The sequence below is a fragment of the Lutra lutra genome, chromosome 5 (genome assembly GCF_902655055.1).
Source record: "Lutra lutra chromosome 5, mLutLut1.2, whole genome shotgun sequence".
Classification (NCBI taxonomy): domain Eukaryota; kingdom Metazoa; phylum Chordata; class Mammalia; order Carnivora; family Mustelidae; genus Lutra; species Lutra lutra.
The window spans coordinates 142,058,141-142,071,860 of NC_062282.1; positions in this window are offsets into that span (position 1 = coordinate 142,058,141).

Below are 13,720 nucleotides of genomic sequence, written 5' to 3' on the forward strand. Positions count from 1 at the left end.
AGAGGCAGGTAGAGAGAGAAGAGGAAGCAGGCTCCCTGCTGAGCAGAGAGCCCGATGCGGGGCTTGATCCCAGGACCCTGAGATCATGACCTGAGCCGAAGGCAGTGGCTTAACCCACTGAGCCACCCAGGCGCCCCAACATGACGATTTTTAATATCGTTCAGATCTGACTATGGAAAAGAACTCCTTTGGACTACATTAGGCGTCCCTGATGCATGGTTTTGTTTTCCGTACTTTCAGTTACTCAGTTAACAATGGTCCCAAATCAGATGATCGTCCTTCTGACTTACCATCAAAAAGTCCATAGTAGTTAAACACTGTCTCATGGTGCCTTTGTCACTCACCTCACTTCATCTCTCACAGAGGCACTGTGTTATTTGACATCAACACAAGAAGGGTGAGTCCAGTCCAGTAAGACGTGAGGGGCCTCTGGGAGGTGCAGTGGTGGAGTGTCCGACTCTTGGTTTGGCTCAGGTCTGATCTCCTGGGTTGTGGGATGGAGTCCCACATTGTGCTCCACACGTAGTAGGGAGTCTGCTTGAGAATTTCTCTCTGCCTCTCCCCCCCCATAAACTCCCCAACTCTCTTTCTAACATAAATATTTTGGAATATGTGCTGCTGAAGGGAGCACTCTTTCTAAAAAAAAAATTAAATAAATCTTTAAAAAATATTTTCAGAGTGAGGTGGGGAGAGACTATACAATTTTTATTATGGTATATTGTTATAATGATTACACTTAGTAGTTACTGTTGTTAACCTCTTATTGTGCCTAATTTATAAAGTAAACTTTATCCCAAGTATGTATATTTAGGAAAAAACAGTATACACAGGGTTTGGTACTACCCAGGTTTCAGGAATCCACTGGGGCTATAGGTCTTGGAACATATTCCCTGCAGTAAAGGAGGGATTATTCTAATGAGCTCCTCATTAATTGGGCTTTTATTTGGGGTAAGCATTTGGAAGAATAATCAAAGATGATTTTAAATTTTGGTAATTATGTACACAATCAGGCTGAGGGTTGCGGACTCAGCTGGCTAACCAGTTAGCTGTACATCTGCAAATCAGCGAAATAGCACCAAATCACAGATGGTAGACCATAGTCAGCACACACCTGGATTTTAATTTTTTTTTAATTATACACATGCTCTCTCTCTCTCTCTCACACACACACACACACACACACACACACACACACAGAAAGAGTAAAAAGGAAAGCGTGAATGAAGGAGAGAGAGAACAAATACAATGCGGTTTCTATGAGAATGTCACAGTCAGAGGAACACAATAGACAATTTTGGGAGCAGAATTATTAACCCCATTCTTATGAAGAGTGCTTTTTAAAAATTATTTGCTTTTCTGGGGGGGAGGAGTCAAGATGGCGGAGAAGTAGCAGGCTGAGACTACTTCAGGTAGCGGGAGATCAGCTAGATAGGTCATCTAAAGATTGCAAACACCTACAAATCCAACAGGAGATTGAAGAGAAGAAGAACAGCAACTCTAGAAACAGAAAATCAACCACTTTCTGAAAGGTAGGGCTGGCGGAGAAGTGAATCCAAAGCGACGGGAAGATAGACCATGGGGGGAGGGGCCGGCTCCGGGCAAGCGGCGGCACAACAGAGAACAAAATCAGGACTGTTAAAAGTCTGTTCCACTGAGGGACATCGCTCCAGAGGCTTAACTGGGGTGAAGCCCACGCAGGGTCAGCGTGGCCTCAGGTCCCGAAGGGTCACAGAAGGATCGGGGGTGTCTGAGTGTCGCAGAGCTTACAGGTATTAGAGCGGGGAAGCCGGCTACAGAGACAGAGCCGAGGAGTGAGCTCTAAGCTCAGGGTTACCTTGAACCGGTCACAGGCTCGGTCAGCTTGGAGCGCGGCCGGAGGCCAGGGTGACGGGAGTAATTGGGCGCTGTTCTCTGAGGGTGCACTGAGCAGTGAGGCCCCGGGCTCTCGGCTCCTCCGGACCAGAGACCGGGAGGCCGCCACCTTCATTCCCGTCCTCCGGAACTCTATGGAAAGCGCTCAGGGAACAAAAGCTCCCGAAAGCAAACCCGATCGGATTACTCAGACCGGCCCTGGGTAAGGGCGGTGCAACTCCGTCTGGGGCAAAGACACTTGAGAGTCACTACAACAGGCCCCTCCCCCAGAAGATCGACAAGAAACCCAGCCAGAACCAAGTTCACCTACCAAGGAGATCAGTTTCAATACCAAGGAGAGTATCGGAATTCCAGAGAAGAAGAAAGCAAAGCACAGAACTCATGACTTTCTCCCCATGATTCTTTAGCCTTTCAGTTAATTTAATTTTTTTTCTTTTCTTTCTCAATTTTTTTTCTTCTTCTGCTAAATTTTTTTTAACTTTTACCCTTTCTCTTTTAACGTTTTTTAAATAGTTTATCTAATATATATATATATATATATATATATATATGTATATATATATATATATATATATATATATTCGTTTTTATATTTTTTCTTTATTGGTTTTCTTTTTTTAATTGTTACTTTTTTTTCTTTCTTTCTTTCTTTTTTTTTTTCTTTCTGAGCCTCTTTTTATCCCCTTTCTCCCCCCTCACGATTTGGGATCTCTTCTGATTTGGCTAAAGCATATTTTCCTGGGGTTGTTGCCACCCTTTTAGTATTTTACTTGCTCCTTCATATACTCTTATCTGGACAAAAAGACAAGGCGGAAAAATTCACCGTAAAAAAATAACAAGAGGAAGTACCAAAGGCTAGGGACCTAATCAATAGAGACATTGGTAATATGTCAGATCTAGAGTTCAGAATGACGATTCTAAAGGTTCTAGCCGGGCTCGAAAAAGGCATGGAAGATATTAGAGAAACCCTCTTGGGAGATATAAAAGCCCTTTCTGGAGAAATAAAAGATCTAAAATCAAACCAAGTTGAAATAAAAAAAAGCTATTAAATAAAAAAAGATATTAATAAAATTAAAAAAAGCTATTAATCAAAATTGGAGGCTCTCACTGCTAGCATAAATGAGGCAGAAGAAAGAATTAGCGATATAGAAGACCAAATGACAGAGAATAAAGAAGCTGAGCAAAAGAGGGACAAACAGCTACTGGACCACGAGGGGAGAATTCGAGAGATAAGTGACACCATAAGACGAAACAACATTAGAATAATTGGGATTCCAGAAGAAGAGGAAACAGAGAGGGAAGCAGAAGGTATATTGGAGAGAATTATTGGAGAGAATTTCTCCAATATGGCAAAGGGAACAAGCATCAAAATTCAGGAGGTTCAGAGAACACCCCTCAAAATCAATAAGAATAGGTCCACACCCCGTCACCTAATAGTAAAATTTACAAGTCTTAGTGACAAAGAAAAGATTCTGAAAGCAGCCCGGGAAAAGAAGTCTGTAACGTACAATGGTAAAAATATTCGATTGGCAGCAGACTTATCCACAGAGACCTGGGAGGCCAGAAAGATGGCATGATATATTCAGAGTACTAAATGAGAAAAACATGCAGCCAAGAATACTATATCCAGCTAGGCTATCATTGAAAATAGACGGAGAGATTAAAAGCTTCCAGGACAAATAAAAACTGAAAGAATTTGCAAATACCAAACCAGCTCTACAGGAAATATTGAAAGGGGTCCTCTAAGCAAAGAGAGACCCTCAAAGTAGTAGATCAGAAAGAAACAGAGACAATATGCAATAACAGTCACCTTACAGGCAATACAATGGCACTAAATTCATATTTCTCAATACTTACCCTGAATGTTAATGGGCTAAATGCCCCAATCAAAAGACACAGGGTATCAGAATGGATAAAAAAACAAAACCCATCTATATGTTGCCTACAAGAAAATCATCTTAAACCCGAAGACACCTCCAGATTTAAAGTGAGGGGGTGGAAAAGAATTGACCATGCTAATGGACATCAGAAGAAAGCAGGAGTGGCAATCCTTATATCAGATCAATTAGATTTTAAGCCAAAGACTATAATAAGAGATGAGGAAGGACACTATATCATACTCAAAGGAACTGTCCAACAAGAAGATCTAACCATTTTAAATATCTATGCCCCTAACGTGGGAGCAGCCAACTATATAAACCAATTAATAACAAAATCAAAGAAACACATCGACAAGAATACAATAATAGTAGGGGACTTTAACACTCCCCTCACTGAAATGGACAGATCATCCAAGCAAAAGATCAACAAGGAAATCAAGGCCTTAAATGAAACACTGGACCAGATGGACATCACAGATATATTCAGAACATTTCATCCCAAAGCAACAGAATACACATTCTTCTCTAGTGCACATGGAACATTCTCCAGAATAGATCACATTCTCGGTCCTAAATCAGGTCTCAACCATTATCAAAAGATTGGAATCATTCCCTGCATATTTTCAGACCACAATGCTCTGAAGCTAGAACTCAATCACAAGAGGAAATTTGGAAAGAACCCAAATACATGGAGGCTAAACAGCATCCTTCTAAAGAATGAATGAGTTAACCAGGAAATTAAAGAAGAATTGAAAAAATTCATGGAAACAAATGATAATGAAAACACAATGGTTCAAAATCTGTGGGACACAACAAAGGCAGTCCTGAGAGGAAAATATATAGCGGTACAAGCCTTTCTCAAGAAACCAGAAAGGTCTCAGGTACACAACCTAACCCTACACCTAAAGGAGCTGGAGAAAGAACAAGAAAGAAAGCCTAAACCCAGCAGGAAAAGAGAAATCATAAAGATCAGAGCAGAAATCAATGAAACAGAAACCAAAAAAAACAATAGAAGAAATCAACAAAACTAGGAGCTGGTTCTTTGAAAGAATTAATAAGATCGATAAACCCCTGGCCAGACTTATCAAAACAAAAAGAGAAAGGACCCAAATAAATAAAATCATGAATGAAAGAGGAGAGATCACAACGAACACCAAAGAAATACAGACAATTATAAGAACATACTAGGAGCAACTCTATGCCAACAAATTTGACAATCTGGAAGAAATGGATGCATTCCTAGAGACATATAAACTACCACAACTGAACCAGGAAGAAATAGAAGGCCTCAACAGACCCATAACAAGTAAGGAGATTGAAACAGTCATCAAAAATCTCCAAACAAACAAAAGCCCAGGGCCAGATGGCTTCCCGGGGGAATTCTAACAAACATTTAAAGAAGAACTAATTCCTATTCTCCTGAAACTGTTCCAAATAATAGAAATGGAAGGAAAACTTCCACACTCATTTTATGAGGCCAGCATCACCTTGATCCCAAAACCAGACAAGGATCCCATCAAAAAAGAGAACTACAGACCAATATCCTTGATGAACACAGATGCAAAAATTCTCGCCAAAATACTAGCCAATAGGATTCAACAGTACATTAAAAGGATTATTCACCACGATCAAGGGGGATTTATTCCAAGGCTGCAAGGTTGGTTCAACATCCACAAATCAATCAATGTGATACAACACATTAATAAAAGAAAGAACAAGAACCATATGATACTCTCCATAGATGCTGAAAAAGCATTGGACAAAGTACAGCATCCCTTCCTGATCAAAACTCTTTAAAGGGTAGGGATAGAGGGCACGTACCTCAATATTATCAAAGCCATCTATAAAAAACCCACGGCAAATATCATTCTCAATGTAGAAAAACTGAAAGCTTTTCTGCTAAGGTCAGGAACAGGACAGGGATGTCCCTTATCACCACTGCTATTCAACATAGTACTAGAAGTCCTAGCCTCAGCAATCAGACAACAAAAGGAAATTAAAGGCATCCAAATCGGCAAAGAAGAAGTCAAACTATCACTCTTTGCAGAAGATACGATACTATATGTGGAAAACCCAAAAGACTCCACTCCAAAACTTCTAGAACTTTTCCAGGAATTCAGTAAAGTGTCAGGATGTAAAATCAATGCACAGAAATCAGTTGCATTTCTCTACACCAAAAACAAGACAGAAGAAAGAGAAATTCAGGAGTCAATCCCTTTTACAATTGCACCCAAAACTATAAGATACCTAGGAATAAACCTAACCAAAGAGACTAAGAATCTATACACAGAAAACTATAAAGTAATCATGAAAGAAATTGAGGAAGACACAAAGAAATGGAAAAATGTTCCATGCTCCTGGATTGGAAGAATAAATATTGTGAAAATGTCTATGCTACCTAAAGCAATCTACACATTTAATGCAATTCCTATCAAAGTACCATCCATTTTTTTCAAAGAAATGGAACAAATAATCCTAAAATTTATATGGAGCCAGAAAAGACCTCGAATAGCCAAAGGAATATTGAAAAAGAAAGCCAAAGTTGGTGACATCACAATTCCGGTCTTCAAGCTCTATTACAAAGTTGTCATCATCAAGACAGCATGTTACTGGCACAAAAACAAACACATAGATCGATGGAACAGAATAGAGGGCCCAGAAATAGACCCTCAACTCTATGGCCAACTCATTTTCGACAAAGCAGGAAAGAATATCCAATGGAAAAAAGACAGCCTCTTCAATAAATGGTGTTGGGAAAATTGGACAGCCACATGCAGAAAAATGAAATTGGATCATTTCCTTACACCACACACGAAAATAGACTCAAAATGGATGAAGGACCTCAATGTGAGAAAGGAATCCATCAAAATCCTTGAGGAGAACACAGGCAGCAACCTCTTCGACCTCAGCCGCAGCAACATCTTCCTAGGAACATCACCAAAGGCAAGGGAAGCAAAGGCAAAAATGAACTACTGGGATTTTACCAAGATCAAAAGCTTTTGCACAGCAAAGAAAACAGTTAACAAAACCAAAAGACAACTGACAGAATGGGAGAAGATATTTGCAAATGACATATCAGATAAAGGGCTAGTGTCCAAATTCTTAAAGAACTTAGCAAACTCAACACCGAAAGAACAAATAATCCAATCAAGATATGGGCAGAGGACATGAACAGGCATTTATGCAAAGAAGATATCCAGATGTCCAACAGACACATGAATAAGTGCTCTACATCACTCGGCATCAGGGAAATACAAATCAAAACCACCATGAGGTATCACCTCACACCAGTCAGAATGGCTAAAATGAACAAGTCAGGAAATGACAGATGCTGGTGAGGATGCTGAGAAAGGGGAACCCTCCTACACTGTTGTTGGGAATGCAAGCTGGTGCAACCACTCTGGAAAATAGCATGGAGGTTCCTCAAAATGTTGAAAATAGAACTACCCTATGACCCAGCAATTGCACTGCTGGGTATTTACCCTAAAGATACAAATGTTGTGATCCGAAGGGGCACGTGCACCCGAATGTTTATAGCAGCAATGTCTACAATAGCCAAACTATGGAAGGAACCTAGATGTCCATCAACAGATGAATGGATAAAGAAGAAGTGGTATATATACACAATGGAATACTATGCAGCCATTAAAAAAATGAAATCTTGCCATTTGCGACGACATGGATGGAACTAGAGGGTATCATGCTTAGCAAAATAAGTCAATCGGAGAAAGACAACTATCATATGATCTCCCTGATATGAGGGAGAGGAGATGCATCATGGGGGGTTAAGGGGGTAGGTGAAGAATAAATGAAACAAGATGGGATTGGGAGGGAGACAAACCATAAGTGACCCTTAATCTCACAAAACAAACTGAGGGTTTATGGGGGGAGTGGGGTTGGGAGGGGGGGTGGGATTATGGACACTGGGGAGTGTTTGTGCTATGGTTAGTGCTATGAAGTGTGTAAACCTGGCGATTCACAGACCTGTACCTCTGGGGATAAAAATATATGTTGATAAAAAAATAAAATGAAAAATAAAAGAAAAAAAATTATTTGCTTTTCTGGTTAACTGGAAAAAAGTTCAAGAACTTCCCAGCATAATATTTTACATTACATAAGAGATTTTATTTTTGTATATTTTACATGTGAAAGAATGACATCCATAAGTATCACGGGAGGTATTTTGTTATTACCCAGGCAAAATAGGATTCCTTGTTTTTCTGGAATCATGAATGATTATCATGAATGCATATATGTTTCTGTTTTCTTATCTATGTATCTTTCTATCTCTCCATCTATCTACATTCTTCACTACATAAGGCTACTACTTCTTCACCCTAGTGCATGGCAACTAATGTATTTTATACAATCAATATCACATCAATACTGATAAAAAACCATGTAAACCTTCCTTTGAATAAGGGAGACATCAAGAGAGTGTGATTAAAGCATTTTTCAGAATTTCAGGCCCTAAATTTCTAAGACTGGGAGAATCCAAGATGAGATCTGTGTTAACCACTGCAGATCCAATTATACTGTGGCACTAGGTCAATGAATAAGAAAATTGGCAACATGCAAATCTGTGTGCTCCTAAATAGTGTGTTTAAAAGTGAAAATTAAGCATTATTAACCAATAATGCAAAGGAAAGTGCAAAGGAAAATTTCAAACTGGGTCTGAACTGCAGAATCTACAGAAAATACTACTAAAGCCATGTTATAGGGATTATATTTTATAATTGTATTTCACATAATATCGGGTTTACAATGTTAGATTAAAACATTTTTAAGATTTATTAATCAATTTATTTATTTGAGGGAAGCGTGGGGTTGGGAGTGGGAGAGAGGGTCAAGCAGACCCTGTACAAAACCTGATGTGGGGCTCAATCGCATGATCCTGAGATCAAGACCTAAGTGGAAATCAAAGTCAGAAGTTTAACCGACTGAGCCACTCGGGTGTCCCAGATTAATATATTTTAACCTCAGTAAATAAATGTCAGAAGAAATCTAGGATTTCAAGAAGTATCCATAAACCTTGTAGCATTTTATTTTCACTACATAAGAAATAAAATTGGAGAGGATAAACAACAGAATTAAGGGACGCTGAAATTAGGTTGTTTGTTTGACCTCATTTTTTTTTAACAAAAAATCTTTTAGAGCGACAGTTCCTACCACCTGTTTGTTTGTTTGCTTGTTATGTTAGTCACCATACAGCACATCATTAGTTTTTGATATAGTGCTCCCTGATTTATTGTGTGAGTATAACACCCAGTGCTCTGTGCAATCCGTACCCTCCTTAATACCCGTCACTGGGTTCACCCATCGCCCCAACTCCCTCCCTTCTGAAACTCTCTCTGTTTCCCAGAGTCCACAGCCTCTCATGGTTCATCCCCCACTCCAGTTTCTCCCCCTTCATTTTCTCCTTCCTTCCCCTAAAGTCCTCCATGCCATTCCTTATGTTCCACAAATAAATGAAACCCTATGATAATTGATTTTCTCTTTTGACTTACTTCACTTAGCATCATCTCCTCCAGTCCACAACAGGCAAACTGTCGAAAGAGCCAAGATACCCTCCTACTCCCTGTTTAGATTAGATATTCTTTCTTTTTTTTTTAAAGATTTTATTTATTTATTTGACAGAGATCACAAGTAGGCAGAGAGGCAGGCAGAGAGAGGGGGAAGCAGGCTCCCTGCTGAGCAGAGAGCCTGATGCGGGGCTTGATCCCAGGACCTGGACCATGACTTGAGCCGAAGGCAGAGGCTTTAACCCACTGAGCCACCCAGGTGCCCCTAGATAGTATTTCTAAAAGGAAAAGAAACCCCAAATAACCCCCAAATAACCAAATCAGATTAGATATTCTTTCCAAAAGGAAAAGAAACCCCCAAATAACCATAATATATCTCCAGGAAAGATAGTGTTTCAAGTTGAGGACAGTTCTCCAATCCGTAAATTTCTTGGTTTCTAAATTTCTCCTCACACATTAGCTGTCATCCTTTAACTAACACAGTTTCATCCTCTAACTAATATACTCTAATAATTAACTAGTAACCAAAAATCTTGGTTGTCCTCTCCAAAGCATCCTCTCCTCAAGGTTGTCCAAAAAGAAGTAACTCCTTCTCAAAAGGAGTGCCACAGACTGGGGGCATGGAGATTAACAGCAATCCCTCTCAAATGGCCCTCCTACTTCAAAGGGAAGAGGCAATGGAAAATCCACAATTTGTTCAAAGAAGAATTATGTTCACTTCCCCCCCCCCCATCTTTGTTTTACAGCTCAGATCATCCCATCTCAGGTCAAATATGAAGAATGTGCAAAGCCAGACTGTCAACGAAACCCACTCCCTTCTGGGACCTACAGCTCTTATAGCTGCTTGAATTCTTGAGTTCCAATTTTCAGTTGCATTAAACTCAGTCCTTGAGGACAGTGAACTTTTTATCTTAGAATTTCTAGTACCTAACAAATAATGCCCAAAGTTATCGACCGAAACATAACTGATTTAAGGTTGCAAATCCTTAAAAAATTATGGCGTAAAAGATAGATGCACAACTGAGTAATCTGTTTATGTAGCGTCGGTTTTTAATGTATTACCCTATAGAGTTTTGCATATGAGCGACTATACACGCATGGAGAAACTATCTCCTTCATGGTCTAACATCCTGCAATCTGTCCCATGGAGATGTGGCAGATTCATATATACCTTCCAAAAAGAAAAAAAGATGCAGCAGAAATCGTAGTTGTGTATGCAGTTTTCTCACTTTTTAATGTGGGTAACATCTGAAAAGTACTTTCACTTGGCTTCTGCAGTACATTAAGAAATCACATGCAAGAAGAAAAGGCATAAGACTTTCGATGGTAAGATTCCCAAGAACTCAATTGAGGATCCAAGTAATTCCAAATTATACCGTCTGTGTATCAATCTCAGGAGTGGTCCTTGCATGCAGGAGAAGATCATAAGATTATGGTCCTTCTCTTGGGATAAGCACTGCCTGGATATAAGCAATGCCCATGGCTATTATCGATTTTATTGTATCCATAAAGTATATTTTCTTTAGTATATGTAAAACGAATCAGGTAGATGTCTATTCTTTCTGTAGCATGCTAAGGCTAAAAATACAATTATCTGATGAGAGTTCCGACAGGAGAGGGTAGGACATTAAAGGTGTATAATTCACTATACGTGAAAAGAGATATCTTTAAAGGGGGGCAACCTGAGTGTCTTGGTCAGTTGAGCATCTGCCTTCTGCTCAGGTCATGATTCTGAGTTCCTGGGACCAAGCTCTATGTCAGGTTCCCTGCTCATCAGGGAGTCTGTTTCTCCCTCTGCTCATGCTCCCTCTCTCTCTTGTGCTCACTCTTTCTCACGTGCTCTCTCTCAAATAAATAAATAAAATCTTTTTAAAAAAATCTTCATAGGGCTGATTTTCCAGCATAAAAATCCTATTAAATATCTCCTATAAAATTATTTTATTTACCTTCAAGCATTGAAGCTGGGAATGAGAAAATCATTTGGGTCAGGTAATAAGATTTATATAATTATAGATAGAAGAAAAAGTGATAATAAGGAATATTTGCAAATTATATCATCACAAAAGGTTAAAAGCGTACTTTTTAACAGGATTGAGCTTTTACACTCAGGATAAAATAATTCCCAAATTAAAGCAATACAAAAGACACCAAGACCCCTGCTTCCAAATAAAACTGTCCCTGTATTAGACTGCTCTGATGCATAAAATTCCAGTATTGGTATTTCTTTCTTTTTTTTTTTTTTTATAACATCTCACAGTTTTTATTGCAAATTTTAGTCAGGACAGATAGCTCAAAAAACCCTCTAGAGTTTTTGTGAGGACATGCAAAAGATCAACAAAAATAGGTGTCAGAAGACAAACTAATTCATAACAACCAAATTTGCTCACTTTCATTTTTATCTAGAGTTTTAGAGAAGAAGAGTCAGGAAAAAGCCTGTCATAGGCAACTGCCGCACTTTTGAACAAATATTTTTGCACTAAATTTGCATTCTTTACCCTCACCTATGGACATGGATGTGTTGCCAAAGGAAGAATGGGAAGGCCAAGAAGAGACTAGTCCTATAATTACCTGATACATTAACAATGGCAGGTAGGAGGACAGAGTTGGAGAATGTCAAGAATGGGTTTCTGGGAGAAGTGACTTGACAGATTGCCTTTGAAAAAATTTATTAGGGGGTGTTTTGGAATCAAGATCAGGGGAAGGGAGAGCAAAAATACAGGGTTCTGCAGAGAAGGAAGTTGGACAGCAATGCAGTCCCAGCCATCCCTGCAGGTTGTCAGGATTTCTGTTTGGGACCTGGCTCTTTAGGCTGCCGTATCAAAAGGACATGGGATACAGGTGGTCTCTGAAGATGACTCTGACCACGGGTAGGCTCTCTTTAGGTGAGTTAGCTTTCTGAAGGGGCTGAGAACTGAGAACTGTGAGTCAAAAAACTGTCCATTCTCCGAGAGAGAAATTAAGTAAACCACCTAAATATACACACAGGGAAGATGAAATTATTCCACTCTAAAAAGTCCATACTAGGGGCGCCTGGGTGGCTCAGTGGGTTAAGCCGCTGCCTTCGGCTCAGGTCATGATCCCAGGTCCTGGGTTCGAGCCCCACATTGGGCTTTCTGCTCAGCAGGGAGCCTGCTTCCTCCTCTCTCTCTGCCTGCCTCTCTGCCTACTTGTGATTTCTCTCTGTCAAATAAATAAATAAAATCTTTAAAAAATAAATAAATAAAAAGTCCATACTACCCAGAACAGTCTACATAGTCAATGCAATCCCCCATCAAAATACCAATAGCATTTTTCACAGAATGAGAACAAAATTCTAAAATTTGTGTGGACCCAAAAAGACCATGAATATTAAAATTGATCCTGAGAAGTATCACACTCCCTGGTTTCAAGCTATACTACGAAGCTGTAGGAATCTAAACGGTCTGGTACTGACATTAAAAACAGATACATATACCACCGGAGTAAAATAGAGAGCCCAGAAACAAAACCACAGATACATGGTCAATTAATCTATGATGAAGAGGACAAGAATATACAATGGGAAAAGATGATCTTTTCAAAAAGTGGTGCTGGGGAAATGATGGCTCATGCAGATCAATGAAACTCAGACCACTTTCTTACATCATCTATGAAAATAAACTCAAAATGGACTGAAGACCTAAATGTGCGATGTGAAACCCTAAAACTCACAGAAGAAAACATAGGCAGTGATCTTTTTGAAATTGGCCTTACCAGCATTTTTCTAGATTCTCCTTTAGGCAAGGGAAGCAAAAGCAGATATCAATTATTGGGACTATACCAAAATAAGATTTTTCACAGAGAGGAACAACAATGAAAAGGCAACCTACTGAATGGGACAAGATATTCACAATATATCTAACAATGAGCTAACATCCACAATATATGAAGAATTGATACAACCCAACACTAAAACCACAAATAACCCAATAAAGAAATGAACAGAGGACCAGAATAGACATTTCTCCAAAGAAGACATGTAGATGGCCAAGAGACACATGAAAGGATGCTCACCATCATTCATCATCAGGGAGATGCAAACCCAAACCACAATGATATATCAGCTCACAGCAGTCAGAATGGCTAGTATCAAAACAATAAAAGATAACAAGTGTTGGCAAGGAGAAAAGGAACCCTTCTGCACTGTGAGTGGGGATGTCAGTCAGTGCAGCCACTCTGGAAAACAGTATGGAGGATCCTCAAAAAATTAAAAATAGAAATAACATACGATGCAGTAATTTCACTACTGGGTGCCTACCTGAAGAACACAAAAATACTAATTTAAAGGGACAGATGCAACTCTATATATATTGTAGCATTATTTCTAATAGCAAAGATACGGAGGTAATGTGAGTAGCCACTGATACCTGGTGGGTAAAGAGCATGTAGTGTTGGGGCCAATTCCACATTAAAACCTGTTAAACCCCT